We start from the raw sequence: 26745 nt of genomic DNA on the forward strand, positions 1-26745 counted from the left end.
CTAAAATATAAACAGGAAATGCTAGAAACACTCAGCAGATCAGGTAGCATCTGTGGAGTGAGAAAAAGAGTTAACCTTTCTGGTTCATGATCTTTCATCAGAACTGGAAGATGCTAGAAATGACCAACTTTTAGGCAAATACAGAGCCAGGGAAAAGGGGGGCTTTTACTTTTGTACTCTCCTTACTACTTTTCTCCTGAAGGGAATGGAATGTGAATAATGACCAGTTTGATCTATCAGAGAGTTACCATGACCCATGGAATTGTACATCAGCGTTGATCACCACCTTGAGGAGAGGAGTTGTAAGGGAAGAGAACGGGAGGTAAAAGCAAAAAGAAAACCTACTTCGCTGTCATGGCCCTGTGGTTAAATAACTTGCTTATGCTCACTCTAGATATCTGCATGAAGAATGATTACTTGGGCAAGGTACCAGAGAACTGCTGGTGCCTGTGCAACTGTAATCCAGTGTGAGTCACTACCTTCAGGAAACATTGGGATGAAACTCGGGTATGAATTACATGTAAGTGCACATTATATGCAAAAAAAATTATGAAAGCAAATCTCAATCATTTTGTGCACTGCTACACATTGGAAAGTAGGTGCAATTCCTGAGTATGTGTGGTCTGCGAAAGTTGCATTACACTCCACACCATTCCGACAGAATGTAGAGTAAAACCTTACCACCGGACTGCTATCTGTAGGTGTGAAGGTGAAAGAGATAAACTGTTGGAGTACTTCAGGTATACTCAGTTGCTCAAGAGCTAGCAGAATATCCGAGGTAATGCCATGGAACCTGAAAGTGAATTTGAGGCATTCATATGAGTTACTGTGAAGGAAACCACAAGTCAAAACACTGGACTAAAACTTTTATTAGGCCACTTTGGAAGAAAGTATATAATTCCTCTTTTGCACAGGATCTATAAATAAATAGTATATATACCATGGTGTACTCAAGAAGCACAAATCACACAATAATTATTTCTTTCAATGATATACTTTCATTACTTCTATTATGGTTGTATGAGAGGCAACTAAAATGCCTAACTTGTACTTGCGTATGTACTTTGACCACACTGTAGTAACTTTGGACTCCTCTTTCTATGTCTGGGCAGTTTATTGAACACATTCAGTGGTTGCTGTGATCATAATAGATAAGTCTCTTTGGAATTTGAAGTATGTATTGAATGAGTATCAGGTGATACAGTCTATTTGCATTTGGGCCTGTCTCTTTTTTTGTTGATGAGGAGATAAAATGAGCAATCTGAGGTGGCTCTGTTACAGTTCCCAATATGCTTTAGTAGTCAACGTTCCAAGAACACAGGACATACAGGGATTCCTCAGATAATGACAAACTGAAGCCTTGATTACTTGGAGCTCTGCTATTTCTTTGTTGTTTGAACTTTCTTTCAACAGTTGCCATGACTCTGACTGACTGATGCTGATTAGACATCTTGCCTGTCACATTCTTGAGACCGTGGAACAGCATATCTCTCTGACCCATTAGTTGCAATGACTGGGTTTGCTTCTTAAATTGAATATTAAAGTGTGCTTGAATCCTCTTTTCAATAACAGAACTTTATTGCTTCACTGTCTCTTCGTAGTGAGCTGTCAGGTTGCAGAACATATATGTATTTATATATTTTTTCCCTCTTGAAGATACTGATTCATGCTGAGTTATGGTTTCACAGGTGCAAGATGCTGTCTGGTACCATTCTTTGTGTGTGAGGCTGCACAATGAGGCTTGGTGGATGATTCAACAGTTGGGGCATCGTAATCTCCCCTTGCTCAAACCAGCTGAGGCCAATTACAGTGCTCCTGCTGCCACCGTAGCTGACATTGGCAAACTTACCAAAGATTAGGGATTGAACCTGAGTTTTTCTTACCCTGGCTGGTTCAGTTCCACACTAGCACTGCATTTGCCAACTCCCATCGGGGAGCCATCAGAAAATAATTCGTTAGAATATTGGACAAAGTGGACTAAGATGTTACCTTCTTTTTCCACACAATAGATAATTTTTATTGATCTAAAATCACGCTAAATATGGAGGTAATTTCACCAATCCCACTCTCCCTGTGGGGAGCCACGCTCAAAGACAGTGCAATTCAGAGAACAGATGCCACAGTCTTGTAATCCTATCTCTTTTTTAAGCATGGGTTCCCACTGGAAGCGCCTGTGGAGGGAAGGAGGAATGGATAAGTAGCAGAGAGCTAGACAATAGAATACAGGACAGGGTAACCAGAAAGGGAAGAGAAAAGCACAGGAGTAACCAAGAGAAAAAGACAAGACAGGGTTACAATGGGTGAAATGACAGCAGAGCTCTGGTGGTGAGCAACAGTGAAACGGTTTCTGCAGTGAAATTGTGTTACACTATTTGAAAAAGGTTGATCTCTAAGGCACACAAGTTGGTGTCCTCAAAGAGCGGTAGACATTAATGACTTAAATGATGGGATAGAAAGCCACATGTCCAAGTTTTCCGATGACACAAAGATAGGCAGCATTGTAGGCAGTGTAGATGGAAGCATACAATTACAAAGATTTATTCATAAGAACATAAGAAATAGGAGCAGGAGTAGGCCATATGGCCCCTCGAGCCTTCTCCGCCATTCAATAAGATCATGGCTGATCATCGACCTCAACTCCACTTTCCCACCCGATCTCCATATCCCTTAATTCCCCTAGAGTCCAAAAATCTATCTATCTCAGCCTTGAATATACTCAAAGACTCAGCATCCACAACCCTCTGGGGCAGAGAATTCCAAAGATTCACAACCCTCTGAGTGAAGAAATTCCACCTCATCTCGGTCTTAAATGGCCGACCCCTTATCCTGAGACTATGCCCCCTAGTTCTAGACACTCCAGCCAGGGGAAACAACCTCTCAGTGGCTATCTTGTCAATCCAATCAGAATCTTGTAAGTTTCAATGCGATCACCTCGCATTGTTCTAAACTCCAGAGAGTATAGGCCCATTCTACACAATCTCTCATCATAGGACAGCCCTCTCATCCCAGGAATCAATCTAGTGAACCTTCGTTGCACCACCTCCAAGGCAAGTATATCCTTCCTTAGATAAGGAGACCAAAACTGTGCACAGTACTCCAGGTGTGGTTTCACCAAGGCCCTGTACAATTATAGCAAGATTTCCTTACTCTTATACTCCAACCCCCTTGCAATAAAGGCCAACATGCCATTTGCCTTCCTTATTGCTTGCTGTACTTGTATGCTAGCTTTCTGTATTTCTTGCACAAGGACACTCAAATCTCTCTGACCACCAACATTTGAAAGTTTCTCACCATTCAAAAAATATTCTGTTTTTCTATTCTTCCTACCAAAGTGAATAACCTCTCATTTCCCTACATTATACTCCATCTGCCACCTTACTGCCCACTCACTTAGTCTATCTATATCCCTTTGCAGACTCTTTGGGGGAGAAATTCGGTTGGTTGCGCCAGCGATTAGCACCTAAAGAGGCCGAGAAGTGGGGCGTTAGCCAATTTTCGCCCGTGCGCAGTGAACCCAGCGCTTCTTGCTATATTGAGTGGGTTTTAGCGCCGGCGCTAAATCTTAGCACCCGCTCGCGGGCGCAGGCAGATCATGACGTCATTTCAGTGTGCAACGCCTTTTTGGCGCCCCGGACCGGAAATTGAGTGGCGCCCGCCTCCGTTCCGCCTGGCGCTAATAGTGACAGCTTGCTGGAATGTTCCCAAGTCCTTCTCGGGCTAGGGGGGTGCTATTTAAAGGGGACTGCACTAGTATAAAAGCGGCAGCCATTTTGGGTGGGCATCTTGCTGGTTGTTGGAGAGAGTTGCTGACCTTCAGTGGGAGAGCGTACTTTTCATTGAGCCAGCGGTGCCTTTGGACCTTCAGCCCTGTCCACAACAGTTTGCTGGTGAGATATTACTGCGTCTTACTTCTTTCACGTTATAATGGGAGCTGCTTTGGAGGGGAACATCCTGCTGGCTGAACATATGGCAAGGGCACAGAGGCGGAGGGAGAGAGGGCCGGGAATGGCCAGAAGGAGGAGGGGCAATGGACGTCGCCAAATGCGACCGTACGCTGCCAGGGTTTTCAGGCAGCAGGTGTCATACATTACCATGTCGGAGGAGCAGTGTATGCGAAGGCTCTGATTCGGAAAGGATGTGGTGACTGAGCTGTGCCACCTGCTTGCTGAAGATCTGCAGCCGCGGTTACGGTGCAGGACCTCTCTGTCGGTGGCCGTCAAAGTCACTGTTGCCCTAAACTTTTTCGCCAGCGGCTCGTTTCAGGCAGCAACTGGGGACATTGCAAATATTTCTCAATTTGCGGTGCATTGCTGCATCCGCCAAGTTACAGCTGCCCTATATAGAAGGAGGCGGGAATTAATCACCTTCCCTTTGACCCTGGAGAAGCAGGGGGAGCGCGCACAGGGCTTCGCGGCTATAGCGGACTTCCCCATGGTGCAGGGCGCCATTGATTGCACACACGTGGCTTTGCGGGCGCCATTACAGAATCCTGAAGAGTTCCGCAAGGGGTTCCACTCCCTCAATGTGCAGCTGGTCTGTGACCACCGGCAGATGATCATCGCGGTCAATGCCCAATTCCCTGGCAGCAGCCACGACGCGTTCATCCTGCAGCAGACCTCAGTGGCTGACCTTTTCGAGGCCCCGGTTCACCCACGAGGCTGGCTTCTTGGCGACAAGGGCTATCCTCTCTGCCCATGGCTCATGACCCCGCTCCGGTTGCCCAGCACCCCGGCAGAAGAGCATTACAACACCAACCATCAGGCGACCAGGAACATTGTGGAGCACACAATCGGTGTGCTCAAGCAGCGGTTCCGTTGTCTCGACCATTCGGGGGGCGCCCTGCAGTACTCGCCGGAGCAAGTGTCGCGCATCGTCGTGGTCTGCTGCATGCTCCACAACCTGGCCATCCGACCAACCCAGCCAAGCAGAACAGGCGGACGAGGAGGAGGAGAAGGAGGAGGAGGAGGAAGACGGGAGGGGTCCAGAAACTGGAAGGGCCGTCCGTCAGAGGCTCATAAGGACTCGGTTCTAGGCCCCTCTGATGGAATGCTGGGTGTAATTGGAACAGTGCCCTCCGATTCACCCAAAGCCTATGAAGGCCACCATGCTTGTAAATAGTCTAGAGTTCCAGTGTAAATAAAACATTTTCTTTATTTTTCAAAAAGTGCTTCCTTCCAGCATGACAAAGCAATGGCAACAGAAAGCATAACTAACGAACTAACACATAACTGTCTGGCAAACCCGCGACACTACCCAAAACATGACTAACATTCACAGCAGGTGTAGATGGCCTTGAATTCTACAAATGAGACATCTCAACAGCTCCCTCTACTCTTTACCCCTTGATGGAGATCTACTTCTCTTACGAGATCGGCCCCTTCCCTCCCTGCAGCTCCTCTGTAATTGGACCCCAGTGGCTGCGTCAAGGCTGGGGGACGCCTGCTGAGTGTCCGAAAGCACAGAAGCCCCTGAGGGACGGCCTGGACGACCTCTGGGCTTAGAGGGCCCGGATGCTGACTGCTCCAACTGTGCATGGTTGGAAGCAGTCTGTCCTGCAGGTGGTGGCAGCTGCAGTGGAGACGTGCCAGCGGTGGCATCAGGAATGCTTACATCCTGAGAGCGGACACCTGCTCCGTGGTCGGCCGACACACTGGCACTCTGACGGGGCAGCACCGCAGCATGCGCCATAATTGGCTGGTCCACAGATTGATGGCCTGCTGTGGTGCTGCAAGGGCCCCGGGTAATCCTGCCTGATCCAGCTAGGGTGGCAGCAGTCAGTGTTCGCGTGGCCTCAATCTGCGTGTGCAGGAGGCCAGCAAGTGACTGCGTGGCAGCACTGAGCACTTGCGTGGCAGGTGCCAGTGCTTCGGAGAAGCCCTGGACAGTCCTTTCCACTGCTTCGGACAAGGCCAGGACAGTCCTTTCCACTGCTTCGGTCAAGCCCTAGACAGACCTTTCCAGGGCTGGCCCGAAGCCCTGGACAGTCCTTTCCATTGCTGCCCCAAAGTCCTGCACACTCTTTGCCAGTGTGTCGATGGAGTCAGGCATCCTCCCCACTGCAGCCATCAGCTCAGTGTGCCTGAGCCGAGCCTGGGCGCTCATTTCTGAAAGGCTATGCACCTCCTCTGCACTCTGTGCAGCAGTCATCGTGGCTTGCCTCGCCCTCCGGGGAGACGGCCCCTGAGCTTCCCTACCCCCCTCGCGTTGCTGCAGCCCGCTGGTTCCTGCAACTGGTTCCTCATCAGAGACCCCCCCCTTCCCCTCCAGGGAACTACTATCCCCAGCCTCCAGATGGGCGGGCTGGCTTCCCTGAGACTGGCACGGATGTTCTGGCTTCTTCCTGCTTGTCGCCTCCAGAGGCAGTGGCACTGGCAGGTTGAGGGCCCGGCTCCCGAGCTGGTGATGCAGCATCTGAAAGCAGGGAGGTTGAAGAGTGGCTTTAGCGAAAGGACAGGGTGGCAGCAAGGGATGCAAGATTGCTGCAATGCTATGACATGGGTCCAGAGTGAAAAAGCATGCTGGTGGGGGGAACAAGTGGAAGGAGACAGCTCAAAAAGGTGAGGACCTTACCATCGCTGTGCACAATGGGGTCGGCAGCTCCAGTGGTGACAGGACCAATCATACAGCCTCCAACAATCTGGTGGACTCTCTCTTCAAGATCCGTGAGAGTCTGGAGTTGAGGACGTCCTCCTCCGATGCGAAGCTGCTCCTTGCTGTTCCTCGCCAACTTGGCCTGCAGGAGAAAGGACGGGAAGTGATGAAACATGATGCCCTGAGTTGTCATCTCATGCCCCCCATGGTGGAATAGCCCTTACATCATGCCCTGAGTTGTCATCTCATGCCCCCCATGGTGGAATAGCCCTTACATCATGCCCTGAGTTTAATGTGCATGTGTGTTCCCAGAAAGGGCCATGGGTGCTTGCTGACAGATGGCCAATGGGGCATCGTGCACCCTCTGGCCATAAAGTCAGGTGCAGATGGAGGGATGAAGAAGTTTGCCGAAACACCACTCACCCTCACGACCTGAGTGAGGTCGTTGAATTTCTTCCTGCACTGCACAGGGCTCCTGGTCACCATGCTGTTGGAGTTGACCTTTTGAGAAACTTCCCTCCAAGCTCTTCGGTATTCCTTCTGATTAGGCCTCCTGCCATTGTCGGGGTACAGCCCATCTCGCCGGCGCTCCACTGCACCTACCAATTCATCCAATGCCCCATTGGTAAAGCGCTCCGCTCTCTGCCTCACCCTCTCCATCTTCTCAAAGTTTGTAACGCCACAGAATGGCCAGCTCCGATTTTGAGGCCTACAAGGCGCAGAGTGTGGCTGCTGATCCTTACTGACCCACCCCTTTAAGAGCTGGCCGGCGCCTGAAAGTCTCGTGGTCATCGGTAATTGACAGCACCTGCGCTGCGCCCGCCCGCCCTGATATTGAGTAGCGCCGCCAGGTTAGCGCCTTAGGAGTCCCGTGTAACGCCTGATTTTGCGCCTCAATCACCTTTAGGGGCGCTGCAACCCAATATCGCGCGAGGTGGTGAGAAGTTGCGTCTGGCTATAAAATTTGCGCAGCGCCAATTCTAATGCCCCAAGCGGACCTATACCCAATTTCTAGGCCTTTGTGTTTGATGCGCTATCAATAACTCAAAAGACTGAGATTAAGCGAGTAATTAACAGGCTTTTATTAACAAGAGAATGAAGGTGTGCCTCGAGTGGTCGACCGGTCCAGAATACAAAGGGGCTGTGGAGCAGTCACCTTTATACCTGGATTCGTGGAAGGAGTCAGCCGAGGCATGTACAGGCATGTACACAGTGGAATACAAACAATGGTTTACCACATTCACCCCTTGTTTAAAATTGAGTCCGGCGGGGTGAAGTGTATTAAAAGTTAGTGTATTGGAGTCTCTCCGGAGGTCTTGTCTGCCGCTGTGATCAACGTGGCGACGGCAGGGGTAGTGAAGCTTCCAGCGTCGAGTCCCGCGTAGGCTGGGGCACTGGTGTGTAGTCCTCGTAGATGTCGAGCGGGTCGCGGGGCCCAGGCCTGCCGTCTGCTGGGGCTGGATATCGGATCGTGGGGGGGGGGTGGTGGTAGTGGGTGGTGGGTTACTGCGGCCCCTGAGGGTGCGAGGTCTCGTATGGAGACTGTCCTCCCGCCCGTCCGGGTACGCAATGTAAGCATACTGGGGGTTGGCGTGGAGGAGGTTGACCCTCTCGACCAGGGGGTCCGTTTTATGGGCCCTCACGTGTCTTCTCAGTAGGGCCGGCCCTGGGGACGTCAGCCATGGCGGTAGCGATGTCCCCGATGTGGACTTCCTTGGGAAGACAAACATTTTCTCATGAGGGGTGGCATTAGTGGCAGTGCAGAGCAGTGACCGAATAGAGTGGAGCGCATCGGGGAGCACATCCTGCCAGCGGGAGGTCGGAAGGCCCCTAGACTTTAAGGCTAGCAGGGCGGCCTTCCAAACTGTCGCATTCTCTCTTTCCACCTGTCCGTTCCCCCGGGGGTTGTAACTGGTGGTCCTGCTTGTGGCAATACCCCTAGCTAGCAGGTACTGACGGAGTTCGTCGCTCATAAACGATGAGCCCCGGTCGCTATGGATATAGCTGGGGAAACCGAACAGGGTGAAGAGGTCGTTCAGACATTTAATGACCGTGGCACTGGTCATGTCCGGGCAGGGGATGGCGAACGGGAAACGGGAGTATTCATCAATAATGTTGAGGAAGTACACATTGCGGTCGGAGGAGGGGAGAGGCCCTTTAAAATCAACGCTCAGGCGCTCGAAGGGGCGAGTGGCTTTTATCAGGTGAGCCCTGTCTAGTCTGTAAAAGTGCGGTTTGCACTCAGCGCAGACTTGGCAGTTCCTGGTCATGGTCCTGACCCCTCAATGGAGTAAGGCAGATTGCGGGCCTTGATGAAGTGGAAGAACCTGGTGACCCCCGGGTGGCAGAGGTCATTGTGGAGGGCCCGCAGTCTATCGATCTGCGCGCTGGCGCAGGTGCCACGCGATAGAGCATCCGGGGGCTCATTGAGCTTCCTGGGCCGGTACAAGATCTCGTAATTGTAGGTGGAAAGTTCGATTCTCCACCTCAAGATCTTGTCGTTTTTGATTTTGCCCCTCTGCTTGTTGTTAAACATGAAAGCAACTGAACGCTGGTCAGTGAGCAGGGTAAATCGTTTTCCGGCCAGGTAGTGCCTCCAATGACGCACAGCCTCCACAATAGCCTGGGCCTCCTTCTCAACAGCGGAGTGTCTGGTCTCCGGGCCCTGGAGGGTTCGTGAAAAGAAGGCCACGGGTCTCCCCGCCTGATTGAGGGTAGCGGCAAGGGCAAAGTCGGACGCGTCGCTTTCCACCTGGAAGGGGATGGATTCGTCCACTGCGTGCATGGTGGCTTTGGCAATGTCTTCCTTGATACGGTGGAAGGCTAAGCGGGCCTCTGCCGTCACAGGAAAAGAGGTGGACTTGATCAGCGGACGGGCCTTGTCCGCATTGTAGGGGACCCACTGGGCGTAATAAGAGAAAAACCCTAGGCACCTCTTCAGGGCCTTGAGGCAGTGGGGCAGTGGGAGTTCCATAAGGGGACGCATCCGGTCGGGGTCGGGGCCGATGACTCCGTGTTCCACAACACAGCCAAGGATGGCGAGGCGGGTTGTGTGGAATATGCACTTCTCCTTGTTATACGTCAGGTTGAGGAGTTTGGCGGTGCAGAGGAATTTTTCGAGGTTTGCGTCATGGTCCTGCAAGTCATGGCCGCAGATAGCCACATTGTCCAGATATGGGAAAGTGGCCTGCAACGCATTTTGATCGACCATCCGGTCCATCTCCCTTTGGAAGACGGAGACCCCGTTGGTGACGCCAAAGGGAACCCTAAGGAAGTGATAGAGGCGGCCGTTTGCCTCAAAGGCAGTATACTGGCGGTCCTCAGGGCGGATAGGGAGCTGGTGGTACGCTGATTTCAGGTCAATGGTTGAGAAGACGCGGTACTGCGCGATCTGGTTGACCATATCAGCTATGCGGGGGAGTGGGTAAGCGTCCAGCAGGGTGTAGCGATTTATTGTCTGGCTGTAGTCGATGACCAGGCGCTGCTTCTCGCCGGTCTTAACGACCACAACCTGGGCTCGCCAGGGGCTGGTGCTGCCCTCAATAATCCCTTCCTTCAGGAGCCGCTCCACTTCGGTTTTAATGAAAACCCTGTCCCCGGCACTGTATCGCCTGCTCTTTGTGGCGATGGGCTTACAGTCGGGGGTGAGGTTAGCAAACAGTGGGGGGGGGGGTGACTCTGAGTGTGGAGAGGTTGCACCTGGTGCGCGGCGGGCAATTTGGAAGCTGCTGGCTGCGGACTGTGAGTGGGGGAGGGGTCCACCGTACGCCATCGTAACACTTTTAAGGTGGCACTGAAAATCTAACCCCAGTAGAACGGCAGCGCAGAGGTCAGGCAGGACCAGAAGTTTAAAATTATCGTACACAGTCCCGTCTACTACGAGTGTCACCACGCAGTACCCGCCAATGTCCGCCGACTGGGACTCGGAGGCCATAGAAATCCGCAGGTGCGCAGGCAGGACTGGGAGAGAGCAATGCCGCACCGTGTCGGGGTGGATGAAGCTCTCCGTGGTCCCAGAGTCAAAAAGGCAGATTGTTTCGTGACCATTTACCTTAATGTCCATTGTGGAACTGGCCAGCTGGTGCGGTCTCGCTTGGTCCAGTGTAACGGAGGCCAGCGTAGGGGTCGGTGTGTCGCTGCGGGTATCAGATGAGGCGGTGTTGGGGGCCTGCTGCGTCCCGGCTGTCGTCCAAGATGGCGGCGTCCATGATCCCCATGTGGCTGGAGGCGTCCAAAATGGCTGCTGTTCCGGTGGTTCGCACATGGCTGGGGAGGCCCACGATGGCAGCCCACACGCGGCGCTGCTGGGGTTCGGGGTGGCTTTCGCCCTGCAGACGCTGGCATAGTGTCCCTTCTTCCCGCAGCCCGAGCAGATCGCATTTTTCGCCGGGCAGCGCGCTCTGGGGTGTTTGGCCTGGCCACAGAAGTAGCATTTCTGGCCTTGGGGCACTGCTGTCTGGCCTTGGGACACTGCTGCGGTAGTTGGGCCGTTGCTGGGATGTGGCTGGGGTGGCACGGCGCTATGAGACGGTCCTACCGTGTCCCAGGCTGTCGTTCCCCGCGGCGTCCACGGTGCAGAGGAGTAGGCATCCATGCCCCGGTAGGCTGCGTCCAATGATAGTGCGAGTTCAGAGGCCTTGTTGAGGTCGAGGTCACTCTGCTCCAACAGTCGCTGTCGGGTGTAATTGGACCTGTGGCCCGCTACAAAAGCGTCCCGGATAAGTTCCTCTGTGTACACGGCGGCCTTTACATCCTTACAACCACAGGCCCGGCCAAGCACAGACAGTGCCTGAAGGTATTTCTCAGTCGATTCCCCAGGTTGTTGTTTACGACTCCCCAGAAGGTGCCTGGCGTACACTTCGTTCACTGGGCGCGTGTACTGGTCCTTGAGGAGCTTGATAGCATCCGCGTACGAGGTCGCGTCTTGGATGACCGAGTACACTCGGTGGTTCACTTTGGAGGTCAGGACATCCAGTTTGTCCTCGTCCGATTTGATTGCAGCGGAGGCGGTCAGGAATTTTTCGAAACACCTAAGCCAGTGAGTAAACTTGGTGGATGAGTCCGCCTCCCGATGATCTAAGTCCAGGCATGCTGGTGTGAGGATCTTCTCCATTATAAAAATCTTGTTAATAAAATTGATGCGCTATCAATAACTCAAAAGACTGAGATTAAGCGAGCAATTAACAGGCTTTTATTAACAAGAGAATGAAGGTGTGCCTCGAGTGGTCGACCGGTCCAGAATACAAAGGGGCTGTGGAGCAGTCACCTTTATACCTGGATTCGTGGGAGGAGTCAGCCGAGGCATGTACAGGCACGTACACAGTGGAATACAAACAGTGGTTTACCACAGTGTTCTCCTCACAGCTTACTGTCCCACCTAACTTTGTATCATCAGCAAACTTGGATACATTACACTCAGTCCCTTCATCTAGGTCATTAATATAGATTGTAAATAGCTGAGGCCCCAACACTGATCCTTGCGGCACCCCACTAGTTACAGCCTGTCAACCTGAAAAAGACCCGTTTATCCCTACTCTCTATTTTCTGTCCATTAACCAATCCTCTATCCATGCTACTATATTACCCCCAACCCCATGAGCCCTTATCTTGTGTAATAACTTTTTATGTGGCACTTTATCGAATGCCTTTTGGAAATCCAAATATGCTACATCCACTGGTTCCCCTTTATCTACCCTGCAAGTTACATCCTCAAAAAACTCTCATAAATTTGTCAAACACAATTTCCCTTTCATAAAACCATGTTGACTCTGCCTAATCATGTTATGATTTCTAAGTGCCCTGATACCACTTCCTTAACAATGGATTTCAGCATTTTCCCGACGACTGATGTCAGGCTAACTGGCCTGTAGTTCCTTGTTTTCTCTCTTCCCTCCTTTCTTGAAAAGCAGTGTTACATTTGCTACCTTCCAATCCACTGGGACCGTTCTAGAATCTAGGGAATTTTGGAAGATCAAAACCAATGCATCCACTATCTCTGCAGCCACCTCTTTTAGAACCCTAGGATGTAGGCCATCAGGTCCAGGGAGTTTGTCGTCTTTAGTCCCATTAGTTTCTCTAGTACTTTTTCTCTACTTATATTAATTACGTTAAGTTCCTCACCCTCATTAGACCCTAGGTTCCCCACCATTTTTGGTATGCATTTTGTGTCTTCTACTGTGAAGACTGATACAAAATATTTGTTTAACGCTTCTGCCATTTCCTTATTCCCCATAATAATTTCTCCTGTCTCAACCTCTAAGGGACCAATGTTTACTTCTATTACTCTCTTCCTTTTTACATACTTGTAGAAGCTCTTACAATCTTTTTATATTTCCTGCTAGTTTTCTCTCAGTCTAATTTTTCCCTTTTTATCAATTTTTTGGTCATCATTTGCTGGTTTCTGAAACTCTCCCAATCCTTAGGCTTACTACTATTCTTCGCAACATTATAAGCTTCTTCTTTCAATCTAGTGCTATCCTTAACTTCTTTAGTTAGCCACGGATGGATCACTTTTCCCATGGGGTTTTTGTTTCTCAATGGAACATATTTTTGTTGAGAATTATGAAATATTTCTTTAAATGCTAGCCACGGCTTATCTACCGCCATACCTATTAATCTATTTTTCCAATCTACCTTAGCCAACTCGCCCCTCATACCTATGTAATTGGCTTTATTTAAGTTTAAGACTCTAGTTTTGGACTTAGGCAAGTCACTCTCAAACTTAATGTGAAATTCTATCATATTATGATCACTCTGCCTCAGAGGATCCTTTACTATGCGATTTCTAATTAACACTGTCTCATTACACAATACAAAATCTATAATAGCCTGTTCCCTGGTTGGTTCCATGACATATTGTTCTAGGAAACTGTCCCGAATGCATTCCATGTTAATTTTAAACTGAGATTGATAGATTTTTGTTAAGCAATGGTATTGAGAGATATGGGGCAAAGGCAGGTATATGGAGTTACCTCACAGATCAGCCATGATCTCATTGAATGGCGGAACAGGCTGAAGGGGCTAAATGGTATACTCATGTTCCTATGTTGGTCACAGAAAAAATATAATTGTCAGTCTGATTCTGTAACTGTCTTTGCTCATCTTCCACTCTTTAATTTCTGTCTCTTTTCTCTATCATTTTTTTTCTCTCTCTCTCTTTTGTCTTATAAAACTCCCGTGAAGCACCTTGGGATGTTTTACTTCGTTAAAGGTGCTATATAAATACAAGTTGTTGTTGTGTGCTCTGCCTTTCTCTCTGGCTCCCTCACAGAGAGTAGGGACAAAATGGCTGAAGGCTCCACTGCCAAGGGTAGGACAAAGGGAATAGGTGATGTGCAAAAAGCCAGGGACCTAGGATGTGGAAAGAGATGTAACGCTGGAGGAGGTTATAGGGATAGAGTGGGGCGAGGCTCTGAAGGGATTTGAAGATGTGAACGAGGATTTTAAACTCAGTGCGTTGGTGGACAGAGAGCCAGTATAGGTCAGTGAGAATGGGAGTGATAGGCAAGTGATACTTGGCATGGAACAAGATACAGGCAGCTTAGTTTTCAACAAGTTGGAGTTTATGGAAGGTGGAGGATGAGAGGTCAGCAAGGAAGTCACTGGAGAAATATTGGAGTTTTCAAATGATAAGGATAAGGATTTCAACTGCTGGGTATGAGGTGAGGGTGAAGTAGAGACAGAGGTGAAAATAAATAAGCAATATTGGTAATAGGATGTGGGGTTTGAAGCTGAGTGCTGGGTTGAACAGGAACTCAAGGCTTCACATGGTTACATTCATTCAGAGCAGACAAAAAGTAACTGGCAGACATTGGAGGAGAGGCATTGGAGGAGATTGATGTGGTCGACCCATATCTAACAATTGTAACAGTAATCAACTGTCAGAGATGAATGCTCTCAGCAATGGGAAAGCAGAGAAAATTCAGATCTGCTGATGCTAAATTAACTCGGTCTGTGTGGATTGCTGACTCTTTGACACAATAAGATTGCTTTGTGTGAGGAAACATCTGGGCTAGGTTTGTACAGCATATATCACAAGTGATGCATGGTGGAGCCCCAACTTCACAACTGATTTTTATACATCACTTGTACTTACTTAATCCAAATTCATCCTGAAGTTGATTCATCCAGCATTGACTACTGGTGCATTTAAAAAAAATTGGATTTCCATCAAATCGTGAAATTGTCTCATTTATAAATTATTCTTTAATGTTATGCTGCTGTGCTACTAATTTATTGACAAATCAGTTTAATCACCAAAAAGTTTTTTTTTTTTAAATGTGCCTTAATGTGGAGCCTCTGGCGCTGCAATTGGCACTCCGCAGCTTGCTGGTACGATACTAATGAGACCGGCTGACCAATTTGCTGTGGTCTTGCCGTTGGCCTCATTAAGCGTGTGCTACACCCGGATTGCACCTCGATTCGGCCGCAGTACAATCTCTGGGCCAGTGTTTCTTCAGATTTTACAGGACCTAGGGTGTCCAATGTTTGCATTCCACTTCATTCAGCTACAAACATTGAAATCTAATGATGGAGTGGGGGGAGGGTGGTGTGAGAGGGTGAACCCTCACTCGCACATTACTTTGCACATTTTCAAGTCATTCGTTACATCAGTTCGGTGTAGCACTGGAGCGAGAATGGACAAAGGCCACGGTTTATAGCTTCTGCACTCACCAGACCCGCAATTTTCCATTCATTAAAGTGAATTGGTGGAAAATCACAAACTATTAATCACACAAGCAGGAAACCCCTATCACAATGACACTGCACAATTGAGCCTCTGCATTTCATAGTTGTGCCTGCTATGCAATGAAGCAATCTTGCAAGGAACAGTTTACTGTGATTGACCAAGTTGACCCAAGCAAATTGTTCACTATGCTGAAGGGTTGAAATACTAGGAAACTGGTTGAAATTTAAGAAGCTAGAAGTAAGAACATAAGCCCACAGAATGTTTTCACCCAAAGAGTGTAATTCAAGAGAGATTCAAGATACAACAAGATCTGTTTCTGGAGAGAGGGAAGAAATTGAAGGGTAGGGTGAGAAGGTGGGTATATGGGATTGATCACTCTAAAAGGGCAGGTGTGTTGAGGCTAATGGCCTTCTCCTGTTACTAAGCACTCTTCATGCTCATGGGAAGCATTTATTCCCCAAGTGTATTGCTCTCCTTTTAACCTGTATACAACAAGCCCCCATCTGCAAGAGGTTTGGAATGAGCCCGTATGGATTAGATTGTGCTGTAATGCTCTTGGAGAGCATTATGAACCGTTAGCCTCAATGTCTGCCGTGAATGTTCCCACTTTCCTCACTAATTCTGCCAGCTTTCCAGCGCTCCAAAGGTTTTTTTTGGTTTGCACCTCGCTGGAGCTATATTGGGCTTATGGTCCAGTTCCAGCATGCAAAACTTATAGTGAATCATAACAAAGCTATTTTCCCTTCTGCATTTGTGATTGAGAAAATGATACATGACCACATGGTGGTCTGATGTGGATTCCTGTCTGCAAGTCTCCACAAGGCATATTCCCAATCTCTACAGTGACATTGGAGGAGTTTGAGAGGGCACTGTCTTCATGCAAAAACTGTTGGGAAAAGTTTTATTTAAAAACACGCAACATAGTGTGTGTCAAAATGAACATGTATGTTAATTTATCTCTAAGAAGATCCCATTTTTTATTCTGACTTTCTGATGATTTAGCTGATCTCAGCTGAGGGAGCAGTTGGGTCTGTAATTGGCCTCAGAGGCCCTGGTCATGGGAGGGGATAAAAATTAGCCTGGATTCCTATTCCTGATTTCTATCCAGTGAACCCTGCTGGAAAGCATGCATGTGAGAATGTTGGGTAAGGACGGGAGCAAACTGTGATGCCCACCACAAATATCGCTGACACTCATTGTCTGAGCTCTCAAAAGCCATACGGGGTCCTTGGCTTTATAAATAGAGGTATAGAGTACAAAAGCAAGGAAGTTAGGCTAAACCTTTATGAATCACTGGCTAGGCCTCAGCTGGAGTATTGTGTCCAATTCTGTGAATCACACCATAGGAAGAATGTCAAGGACTCGGAGAAGGTGCAGAGGATGTTTGCCAGAATGATACCAGGAATGAGGGACTTCAGTTATGCGGAGAGATTAGGGAAGCTGGGATTGTTCTCTTTAGAGCAGGGAAGTTTAAGGGGAGATTTAATAGAGGTGTTCAAACTTATATAGGGTTTTGATAGCGTAAATAAAGAGAGACTGTTTCCAGTGGCAGTAGGGTCAGTAACCAGAGGACACGGGTTTAAGATAATTGACAAAAGAACCAGCGGGGAGACGAGGAGATTTTTTTTGTTGCAGTGAGTTATGATCTGGAATGCACTGCCTGAAAGGGTGGCAGAAGCAGATTCAATAGTAACTTTCAAGAGGGAATTGGATATATTTGAAAAGGAAAATTTGCAGAGGTACAGCGAAAGAGCAGGGGAATGGGATAGCTCTTTCAAAGGGCTGGCACAGGCACAATGGGGCTGAATGGCCTCTTTCTGTGCTGCTAGATTCTATGATTTGAAGAATAGCTACTTAGACAAGGTACTGATGTCTGTCCAGACCAGATATGGTTGCACAACTTCCATGGCTGCCGATGGAATAAGGGGAGAAAATTGAGGGAGAAAACTGAGAAACAAAATATTGGCATTTCCAAAAGGTTCAAATGATATAATAGGGACCTGAAAATTATTGAAGTAATGGTGGAGATTTTATTTCTACCCACCCAGCGGAAACTGGGTGTGTGAGCAATTAAAATGTGTCAGGTTACTTACCCACTGGAAAGCCGCCTGAATCTGATTTTAACAGACGCTTCTGGACAGATGGTTAAGTTGCCCGCCTAATAATTATGATCTAATTGGGATTACGGAAACATGGTTGCAGGGTGAGCAGGGCTGGGAGCTTAACATACAGGGGTATTCAGTATTTAGGAAGGATCGACAAAAAAGAAAGGGAGGAGGGGTAGCATTGCTAGTAAAAGAGGGGATAAATGCAATTGAAAAGAAGGATATTAACTCAGTTAATACAGAATCTATATGGGTGGAGCTAAGAAATAGCGAGGGGCGAAAAACATTAATAGGAGTGGTATATAGGCCTCCAAATAGTAAAATAGAGGTTAGGGAGGGCATCACGAGGGAAATTAGAGAAGCGTGCAATAAGAGCACAGCTGTCATCATAGGTGACTTTAACTTACATATAGATTGGACTAGCCTAATCAGTAAAAATAATGAGGAGGAGGAATTCCTTGAGTGTTTAAGGGATGGTTATCTGGATCAATATGTCGAGGAACCAACTCGGGAACAGGCTATATTGGACTGGGTACTGTGCAATGAGAAGGGACTAATCAGTAATCTTGTTGTACGGGGACCCTTGGGTCAGAGCGATCATAACATGATCGATTTCTCACTCGAAATGGAGAGCGAAGAAATTGACTCAGAGACTAAGGTCCTGAATTTAAACAAGGGGAATTATGATGCCATGAGACGGGAACTGAGTAGGTCTGATTGGACAACGTTCCTGGGAGGACTGGAGGTAGATAAACAATGGCAAACATTTAAAGATAGAATGACAAAATTGCAAAAATTGTTTATACCAATCTGGCATAAAAGGAAATCTAAAAAGGTGACTCAACCGTGGATAACAGGGGAAATTAGAGACAGCATAAAATCCAAAGATAGGGCGTATAAAATAGCCAAAAAAAGCGCCAGAGCGGAAGATTGGGAACAGTTTAAGATAGAGCAAAGGAGGGCAAAGGGCATGATCAAGAGGGGCAAAATAGCTTACGAAAACAAGCTGGCGGAAAATATAAAAACTAACTCCAAAAGCTTTTATAAATATATCAAAAGGAAAAGACTGGTGAAAACCAAAGTTGGTCCATTGCAGTCAGATACGGGGGAATATATAATGGGAAATAAGGAAATGGCAGATCAACTAAATGCATACTTTGGGTCAGTCTTTACGAAGGAAGACACAAAAAACCTCCCTGGGATATCGGGAAAAATAGGGACATTGGCAAAGGAGGAACTGACGCAAATCAATATCTCTAAGGATATGGTGTTAAGGAAGCTAAAGGGATTGAAGGTGGACAAATCCCCAGGGCCTGATAACATGCATCCTAGGGTACTGAAGGAGGTGGCCCTAGAGATAGCGGATGCACTAAGGATGATTTTTCAGAATTCATTAGACTCGGGAACAGTGCCGATGGATTGGAGGGTAGCTAACGTTACCCCACTATTCAAAAAGGGGGGTAGGGAAAAAGCAGGTAATTACAGACCTGTAAGCCTTACATCAGTTGTGGGCAAAATGCTGGAGTCCATCATTAAGGATGAAATAGCGGAGCACTTAGCAAATGGGGACAGGATAGGACAGAGTCAACATGGATTTACAAAGGGTAAATCGTGCTTGACTAATCTATTGGAATTTTTTGAGGGAGTAACTGGTAGAATAGATGGGGGAGAGCCAGTAGATGTGGTGTACCTGGACTTCCAAAAGGCCTTCGATAAGGTCCCACATAAAAGATTAGCATGGAAAATTGAGGCTCATGGGATAAAGGGAAAAGTTTTGGCGTGGATAGGGAACTGGCTGTCAGATAGAAAACAGAGAGTTGGAATAAACGGCTCATTTTCTGAATGGCAGGCAGTAACAAGTGGGGTACCACAGGGATCTGTCCTGGGCCCCCAGCTGTTCACAATTTACATTAATGACCTGGATCAGGGAGTCGGATGCAGCATTTCCAAATTTGCAGACGACACTAAACTAGGAGGGGGGGTGGGCTCAGAGGAAGAGACCAGGAAGCTCCAGAGCGATTTGGACAGACTGGGCGATTGGGCGGATAAATGGCAGATGCACTATAATGTGGACAAGTGCGAAGTTATCCACCTTGGGTGCAGGAACGGGAGGGCAAATTATTATTTAAATGGCAATAGATTGGGAGAGGGGGAAGTACAGAGAGACCTGGGTGTTCTTGTACACCAGTCACTGAAGGCGAGCATGCAGGTGCAACAGGCGGTCAAGAAGGCAAACGGTATGCTGGCCTTCATAGCAAAAGGGTTAGAATACAGGAACAGGGATACCTTGCTGCAGCTGTACAGGGCACTGGTGAGACCACACCTCGAGTACTGTGTACAGTTTTGGTCGCCTCATCTGAGGAAGGATGTTCTTGCCATGGAGGGGGTGCAGCGGCGATTCACCAGGCTGATACCAGGAATGGCGGGAATGACCTATGAGGAGAGACTATGTAGTTTAGGGATGTACACACTGGAGTTTAGAAGATTGAGAGGGGACCTCATAGAAGTGTATAAAATTCTGACAGGTCTAGACAGACTGGATGCAGAAGGAATGTTTCCCTTGGCGGGTGAGAACAGAACTAGAGGACATAATTTAAGGATAAGGGCTAAACCATTTAGGACAGAGATGAGGGGGAATTTCTTCACTCAGAGAGTGGTGAACCTGTGGAACTCATTGCCACAGAGGGCAGTGTACGCCAGCTCATTAAATATATTTAAGAGGGAATTAGATATATTTCTACGGGCAAAAGGGGTTAAGGGTTACGGAGAGAAGGCGGGGACGGGATACTGAATTAAAAGATCAGCCATGATCTCATCGAATGGCGGAGCAGGCACGAAGGGCCGAATGGCCTACTCCTGCTCCTATCTTCTATGTATCTATGTATCTATGTAAAGGCAGAGGGGTCCTAATTCACATATGCTAATCGCGTCATTTGGCCCTGACTGCGATTTTAACTTTGGCCTGAGCAAAGAAGCCGCTGTGGCTTTCCTGCCAGGTGAAAGTCAGGGTGAAGAGGTTCGGGTAGCTGAAGAAGCCCTCCAGATAGGTATTTTAATTTCCTTTGGGCTTCTCCAGGCCCCACGAGGAAAGTATGGGCTTCCCTTGCCCCAGATTTCCGACTCCCCTCCCCCGGTACCCTATTCCCCACACTTAGCCGAAGCTGGCGGATGGCAAAGCGCTACTTGATTTTCCAAAGGCCAACAGCCGCTTCCAGCCACTACCAGCGGCATGTTAACGAGGCCCGAATGTTAAAATGACCGTTCCCTCAGACTGCCATGGGCAGGTAGGCAGGGAACTAACTCAAATCAATGGTTTCACGCCAGAAACCATCTGGCAATTAAAATCCACGCCCCATATTATTTAATGAAAGGTTATAGGATGTGTAAAGGTTGACGGTGAGTTTGTCAATTCAGTTGTATTAATAGGTTTACAGCGTGAATGTACATGTCTGCAATTCGCAGCCCAATCTCAAAGTTGCACTTGTGGCTGTCTTTCTGCTGTTTAGTGTAAAGCAAGTCTTGGGGTAGTTAGTATGTGGGAGACTCCCAATTCCTGCATTAACCACATCAAAGATTAAAGAGATACTGCAGTGTTTGTGGAAAGTGAAGCATGCAGAGGGGCCATCAGCTAGCTGTTGCAAGAGCTGCTTTAAGATGGATTGCTTGGTTGTGTAAAGCTAATGTAAAGTTTCTTGTATCTTAAATTAATGGAGAGGACAAGTGAAAATCATTTGTAAATTCTATTTTGTCAGTTCATTGTAGAATGTGTTTACTGTTATGACAGGATGTCCGAAAATCCTGGCATAGGAAATGTTTAATTGTCTTGTTGATAATCTTCCTCCGCTTGTCAGTATGAGATCCTGCTGAGACTTCCCATGACTAATATTTGTGTCAGCTGTGGCTCAGTTGGTAGCACCCTCACCTCTGAGTCAGAAGGTTGTGCGTTCAAATCCCACTCCAGAGACTTGAGCACAAAGATCCAGGCTGACACTCCAGTGCAGTGCTGAGGGAGGGCTGCACTGTCGGAGGTACCGTTTTTCAGATGAGACGTTAAACCGAGGCCCCCTTCTGCTCTCTCAAGTGGACGTAAAGGATCCCATGGCACTATTTCGAAGAAGAGCAGGGGAGTTATTCCTAGTGTCCTGTCCAATATTTATCCCTCAAGCAACAGAAAACAGATTATCTGGCCATTATCGCATTGCTGTTTCTGGGGACCTTGCTGTGCACAAATTGGCTGCTGCATTTCCTACATTACAACAGTGACTACACTTAAAAAAAAAAAATACTTCATTGGCTGTAAAGCACTTTGGGACGTCTGGTGGTTGTGAAAGGCGCTATATAACTGCAAGTCTTTTTTAATATTTGTTTGTATTTTAGTCATATGCTGATTCACACTGTGACAAATCATGAGAATTCTGCTTTTAAATTGTTTCCACCAATTTTGTATTTCTTGTTCAATTTTTGGATTTTTTTTTTTACATGTCTCTAATTTTTCAATTTAATTCTCCCTCTTGTTTCACCTCTTCTGAAAGTGGTAGAATTCAGACCAGATACGGCTCCATGATGGGCCAAACTATAGTTCTGTTTGCACCCCCCTCCCCCAGTCCAATTTTCTCCCCTCCTCTGCTGATGACACTACTTCAAGGGGGGCAAATTCAAAGTGATTTTAATAGCACAAGAAGAATGTTTTCCTTCGAAGCTTATTTGTCACAGAAAGCAACGTTTGCTCGAAGGCTTGGAAAATAGTGTATGCCACAAAACATTTAATTTGTAACTTATATTCATTTATATTACGGTGAACCAGTTCACCATGTAATCTGATCCGTTTACATCACAAAAACTGTTCCTGTTTGAAAGGAGGCGAATGAAGGGTGCCTAATAAAGAAAGAAGAAAGAAAGAAGAAAGAACTTGCATTTATATAGTGCCTTTCATGACCTCTGGATGTCCCAAAGCGCTTCAGAGCCAATGAAGTAATTTGGAAATGTAGACACTGTTGTAATTTAGAAAATCAAGGCATCAAATTTGCGTACAGCAAGGTCCCATGAACAGCAATGAAATAGATGATGTGATAATGTGTTTTAGTGATGTTGGTTGAGGAATAAATATTGTCCAGGACACCAGGGGAAATACCCTGCTCTTTGAAAAATGCTATGGGATCTTTTATATATAGCTAAGAGGGCAGAGAGGGCCTCAGTTTAACGTCTCATCCAAAAAACAGTAACTCCAACAATGCAGCACTCCCTTAGTACTGCATTGAAGTGTCCGCCTCGATTATGTGTGCAAGTGTCTGGAGTGGGGCTTGAATCCATGATCTTCTGACTCAAAGGTGAGGGTGATACCACTGAACCAAAGTTGACACCACCTTATAGGATACATTGTAGAATGGAAAATAAAATATCCTGGCCATATGTCCAAATTGGTAGCAGGCAGCTTTAGTACTGATGTCAGGAATAACATCTCACAAATAGTGTTTGATATCTGGAATGGTCTCCTGGGTAGGGTAGTGGAGGTAATGCTGTGAAGGGAGAACCATGGCTTTCTAGAGAAGGATACGTTGAACTGCCTCCCTCATCTGTACTTACTTTGTATGAACAGCTAATTGTAATTGTTGTAAATTTTAATTGCAGCTTTCATTTTCAGGCTAGGGATCTTTTGTGCCAGCTAGGATAAAATGTGTACGGGCCAGCAAAGTTAAAAAAAAAAAAAATGCATTGCTGGCCTATTTGGGTGGGCTTAGCCAGAAAATATGGCGGTCTATGGCACTGGCAGTGACTGCCAGTTACTCTTATTGTAGGTAGCGTTGTACCTCCAGCAATATCCGGTCAAGCCGCCTCTTGAGGTGGTACTGCACGCCACTGAAGGCATCAGGGCCATCTCGTTTCAACTGCACTGCTCCCGTTATAATACAAATGAGATGTCATTACAATATCAGGCTTGTGCAGCTTTGTTTAACCTTGTAGAGGGGCATTCTGTGAAGCAGCTTGGGAGTCAAGACTCCTCCTAAAACTTTGTATCCGTTTGCGGTGCTCAGCGTATTGAAATATGTGAAGAGCCGGCACGTGAAAGGCTGACCGGGCTGTTTGGCTGCAGGAACTCTGTCTCGCCAATACCTGCTGGGATTTTTTTTTAAATTAATTTCAATAGTGAAAAGAGCACATTCTCCAGGATTTAAAAAAAAATGTAAATCTGGATAGGAGCGAGAAAAAGCAGGGCAAACAATGGCTGGGATCTCACTCTGGGTACCTGCTGATAGGGAATGACAGTGGAAGAATAATGATGCACTGTCATGCAGAGAGGATTAGGTCGTACTTCTCCCCGATTGGTCGTCTGTTTATTTGTTTTGTGTTTCCATGGTGTAAACCATTGGCTGAAGATTGATCTTCTTTAATTGATTAAATATTGTAAATAGGGAAGGAAAGGAATCAATTGGCCATGCAAAGCATTCCCTCACACACAGAGTGAGCTCTTTTCTCTCTATGCTCTTGGTGGAACCCTGAAATTATGCAGCCAACCAGTGGGGCACGGCTGTTAATTAGCCTCACAATGATGACATTATTAAGAGATTTGCACATCTAACAAGGACCTGACAAGATTGACATTTTTTTTGCAGAGAGGCGTAGATGCTCATTAGCTGTGCATTGTAATGATATCGAGTTGTTCCTTCGCACAATAACAGTGACATTTACTTTTATAGCTAATTTGCACGAGCTGTTTAGGTAAGACCTTTGGTGTTAAGAGTTATTGAGTGAGGCTCCCCCAGTGGATCGGTTGGTAATTGTGGCCCAGTGTTGAGCCAGCACAGTTCAGAAAGGTTGCAGGCTCCTTTCCCAGGCTGTTCTGTGGTAGCTCATTTCAGTCAAGGACGCAGGAAAAATGCTACAACAACAATTTGTATTTATATAGCATCTTTAACGCTGTAAAATGTCCGCCAATGATGGCGCAATTAAAATTGGGGGTGCTCAATAGGCCAGAATTGAAGTTACAATTGATCTCAGCATCTCTAGGCTAGGGAGTGAAAAGAAATTGCCCAGGGCTCCCCACCCTGACAACTAGCCATTTACTCCTGCTGGAATGATTTCAGAGGAGGTTAAGATCATGATGCTCCCCGCGGTCAAATAACCTATTGACACTCGCTGCCAAGGCTCATACATGCTGAATGGCTACTTGGGTGAGGTGCCAGGGAGGGCTGCTGGGACCCATTGCACTGCATTCCAGCATGAGTTTGTTGGTGCCTTCAGGAGACGAAGGAAGAGCTGGACATGAGACATCTGCTACTTAGTACTTAGTATAAAGTAAAAGAACTGTCAAAATACATCATGCAGAAGAGATGTGTGGTGAGTTGATAGCAGCCTCAATCAGTGCGTGCCTGCAGGGGTGGGAGAGCAGGAGTCATAGATAGTTATAAGAGTTATAGAATATCATTTTATTCTGGGCATCATCCCAGATGTCATAAATAGTGTATAATTTATTCCTAAATAAACGGATATGCATTTGTTACTGTGTTTTCTTTAAATAACAATCTACTTCACTTTTATCTTATTAATCCAGATTCTATTAAGTTCTAATGAAACCTGTTCTTCAATAGAATAAAAGTAAGAGTCAACTCCCACAATGGATCAGTCTGGTGTATTCATGAGACATTTCCACTCCAGATTACTATCCAGTAATCCTGCTGGAACGTGCACATGCAGATATTAGGTGGAAATGAGATTGAATTCAACTATGATGCGCTGCAGACACTCGCAGTCTGAGCTCACACGTGAAGAATGGCTCTCCGAGTGAGGAATGGCTCTCCGAGTGAGGAATGGCGCTCCGAGTGAGGAATGGCGCTCCGAGTATGGTACTGGAGGATGCCTAGCACTGGTGGAAGTAACCAAGCTTCAGCCAGTGACATTCAGCAGAGCAGGGAGAAAACTGGGGGTGGGGGGAAATAGTCACTTTGCAGTTTGGGGGTGAGATATGGAGTTATACAGGATACACACATATACACAGTTCCCACATTATAACAAAAAGAGCACAATTTAATTCATGCTATATGAAGTATGTCGGGACATTTATGAAATATGATAAGGCATTGGAAATACAAGTTACGAAACATACAATAAAAGTGACAGACAGGAATAGACCTACTGGTCCATCCAGCCTGTTCCATACAGTTGTGATGCCCTATGCATCACAATTATACACTGCCCTTGGCCTTCCCCTGGAAGCCATGTAACCTCTCGAGAGAGTCAAAAAATCAGATAAAATCCCAGGCCAATTAGTAGAGGGGAAAAAATCTGGAAAATTCCTCTCCGACTCCCTTAGGCGATCAAAACTAGTCCAGGAGACACTCTGGCCCTGACTCACTTAACAAGCTACCTACCTCTTGTATGAGGTGATCTTTGCCCCAGCCAGAATGTGGTTTAGCTCTCACTTGAAGGAATACAGCGAATGAGCATTCACTGCACAAGCCAGCAACCTGTTCCACTATTCTCTGGGAAAAGAAGAACCGCCTAACATCCAACCTAGTTCTGCCTTTACATAACTTGAGATTGTGACATAACCGAAAATGCTAGAAACACTCAGCAGGCCAGGCAGCATCCTTGGAGAGAGAAACAGAGTTAATGTTTCAGGTCTGTGACCCTTCATCAGAACTGGAAAAAGTTAGGAGATGTAACAGATATTAAGCAGGTGCAAGGGCAGGGAAAGGGGAGAGGGGAAGAAAGAACAAAAGGGACGGTCTGTGCTAGGGTGGAAGGCAGGAGTGGTTAAATGGTGCAAATGGGGATGGCAGAATCAGCAACAGCTGCTGCCTGAAATAATAGGGGCAGAGGTTATAGCCTGAAATTGTTGAACTCTATGTTGAGTCCAGAAGGCTGTAAAGTGCCGAATCGAAAGATGAGGTTCCTCGAGCTTACATTGAGCTGCATTGGAACAGTGTAAGAGGCCGAGGACGGAGTGGAGCGGAGAATTAAAGTGACAGGCGACTGGAAGCTCGGGGTCACCCTTACGAACTGAATGGAGGTGTTCCGCAAAGCGGTCACCCAATCTGTGTTTGGTCTCCCCAATGTAGAGGAGACCACATCGTGAGCAGCGAATACAGAGATTGTGACCCTTGGTCCTCCCTCACCTGTTTTTAAAAATGTATTCATTCACAGGAAGTGGGATCCCTAATTGCCCTTGTGAAGGTGGTGGTGAGCTTCCTTCTTGAACTGCTGCAATCTGTGGGGTGAAAGTGATCCCACAGTGCTGTTAGGTAGTTCCAGGATTTTGACTCGGCAATAATGAAGGAACGGCAATATATTTCCAAGTTAGGATGGTGTGTGACTTGGAGGGGAACTTGGAGGTGGTGGTGTTCCCATGCGCCTGCTGCCCTT

At 47.2% G+C, this 26745-nt stretch overlaps 1 protein-coding gene across 2 annotated transcripts in view; it reads left to right on the top strand.

The window, feature by feature from the left end:
- ror1 (receptor tyrosine kinase-like orphan receptor 1) overlaps positions 1-26745 on the top strand; it is a 358993-nt gene that overhangs the window by 157904 nt on the left and 174344 nt on the right. The window lies entirely within an intron of this gene.

The sequence above is a fragment of the Somniosus microcephalus genome, chromosome 3 (genome assembly GCF_052327205.1).
Source record: "Somniosus microcephalus isolate GS21.2 chromosome 3, FLI_Smic_1.0, whole genome shotgun sequence".
NCBI classification, from domain to species: Eukaryota; Metazoa; Chordata; class Chondrichthyes; order Squaliformes; family Somniosidae; genus Somniosus; species Somniosus microcephalus.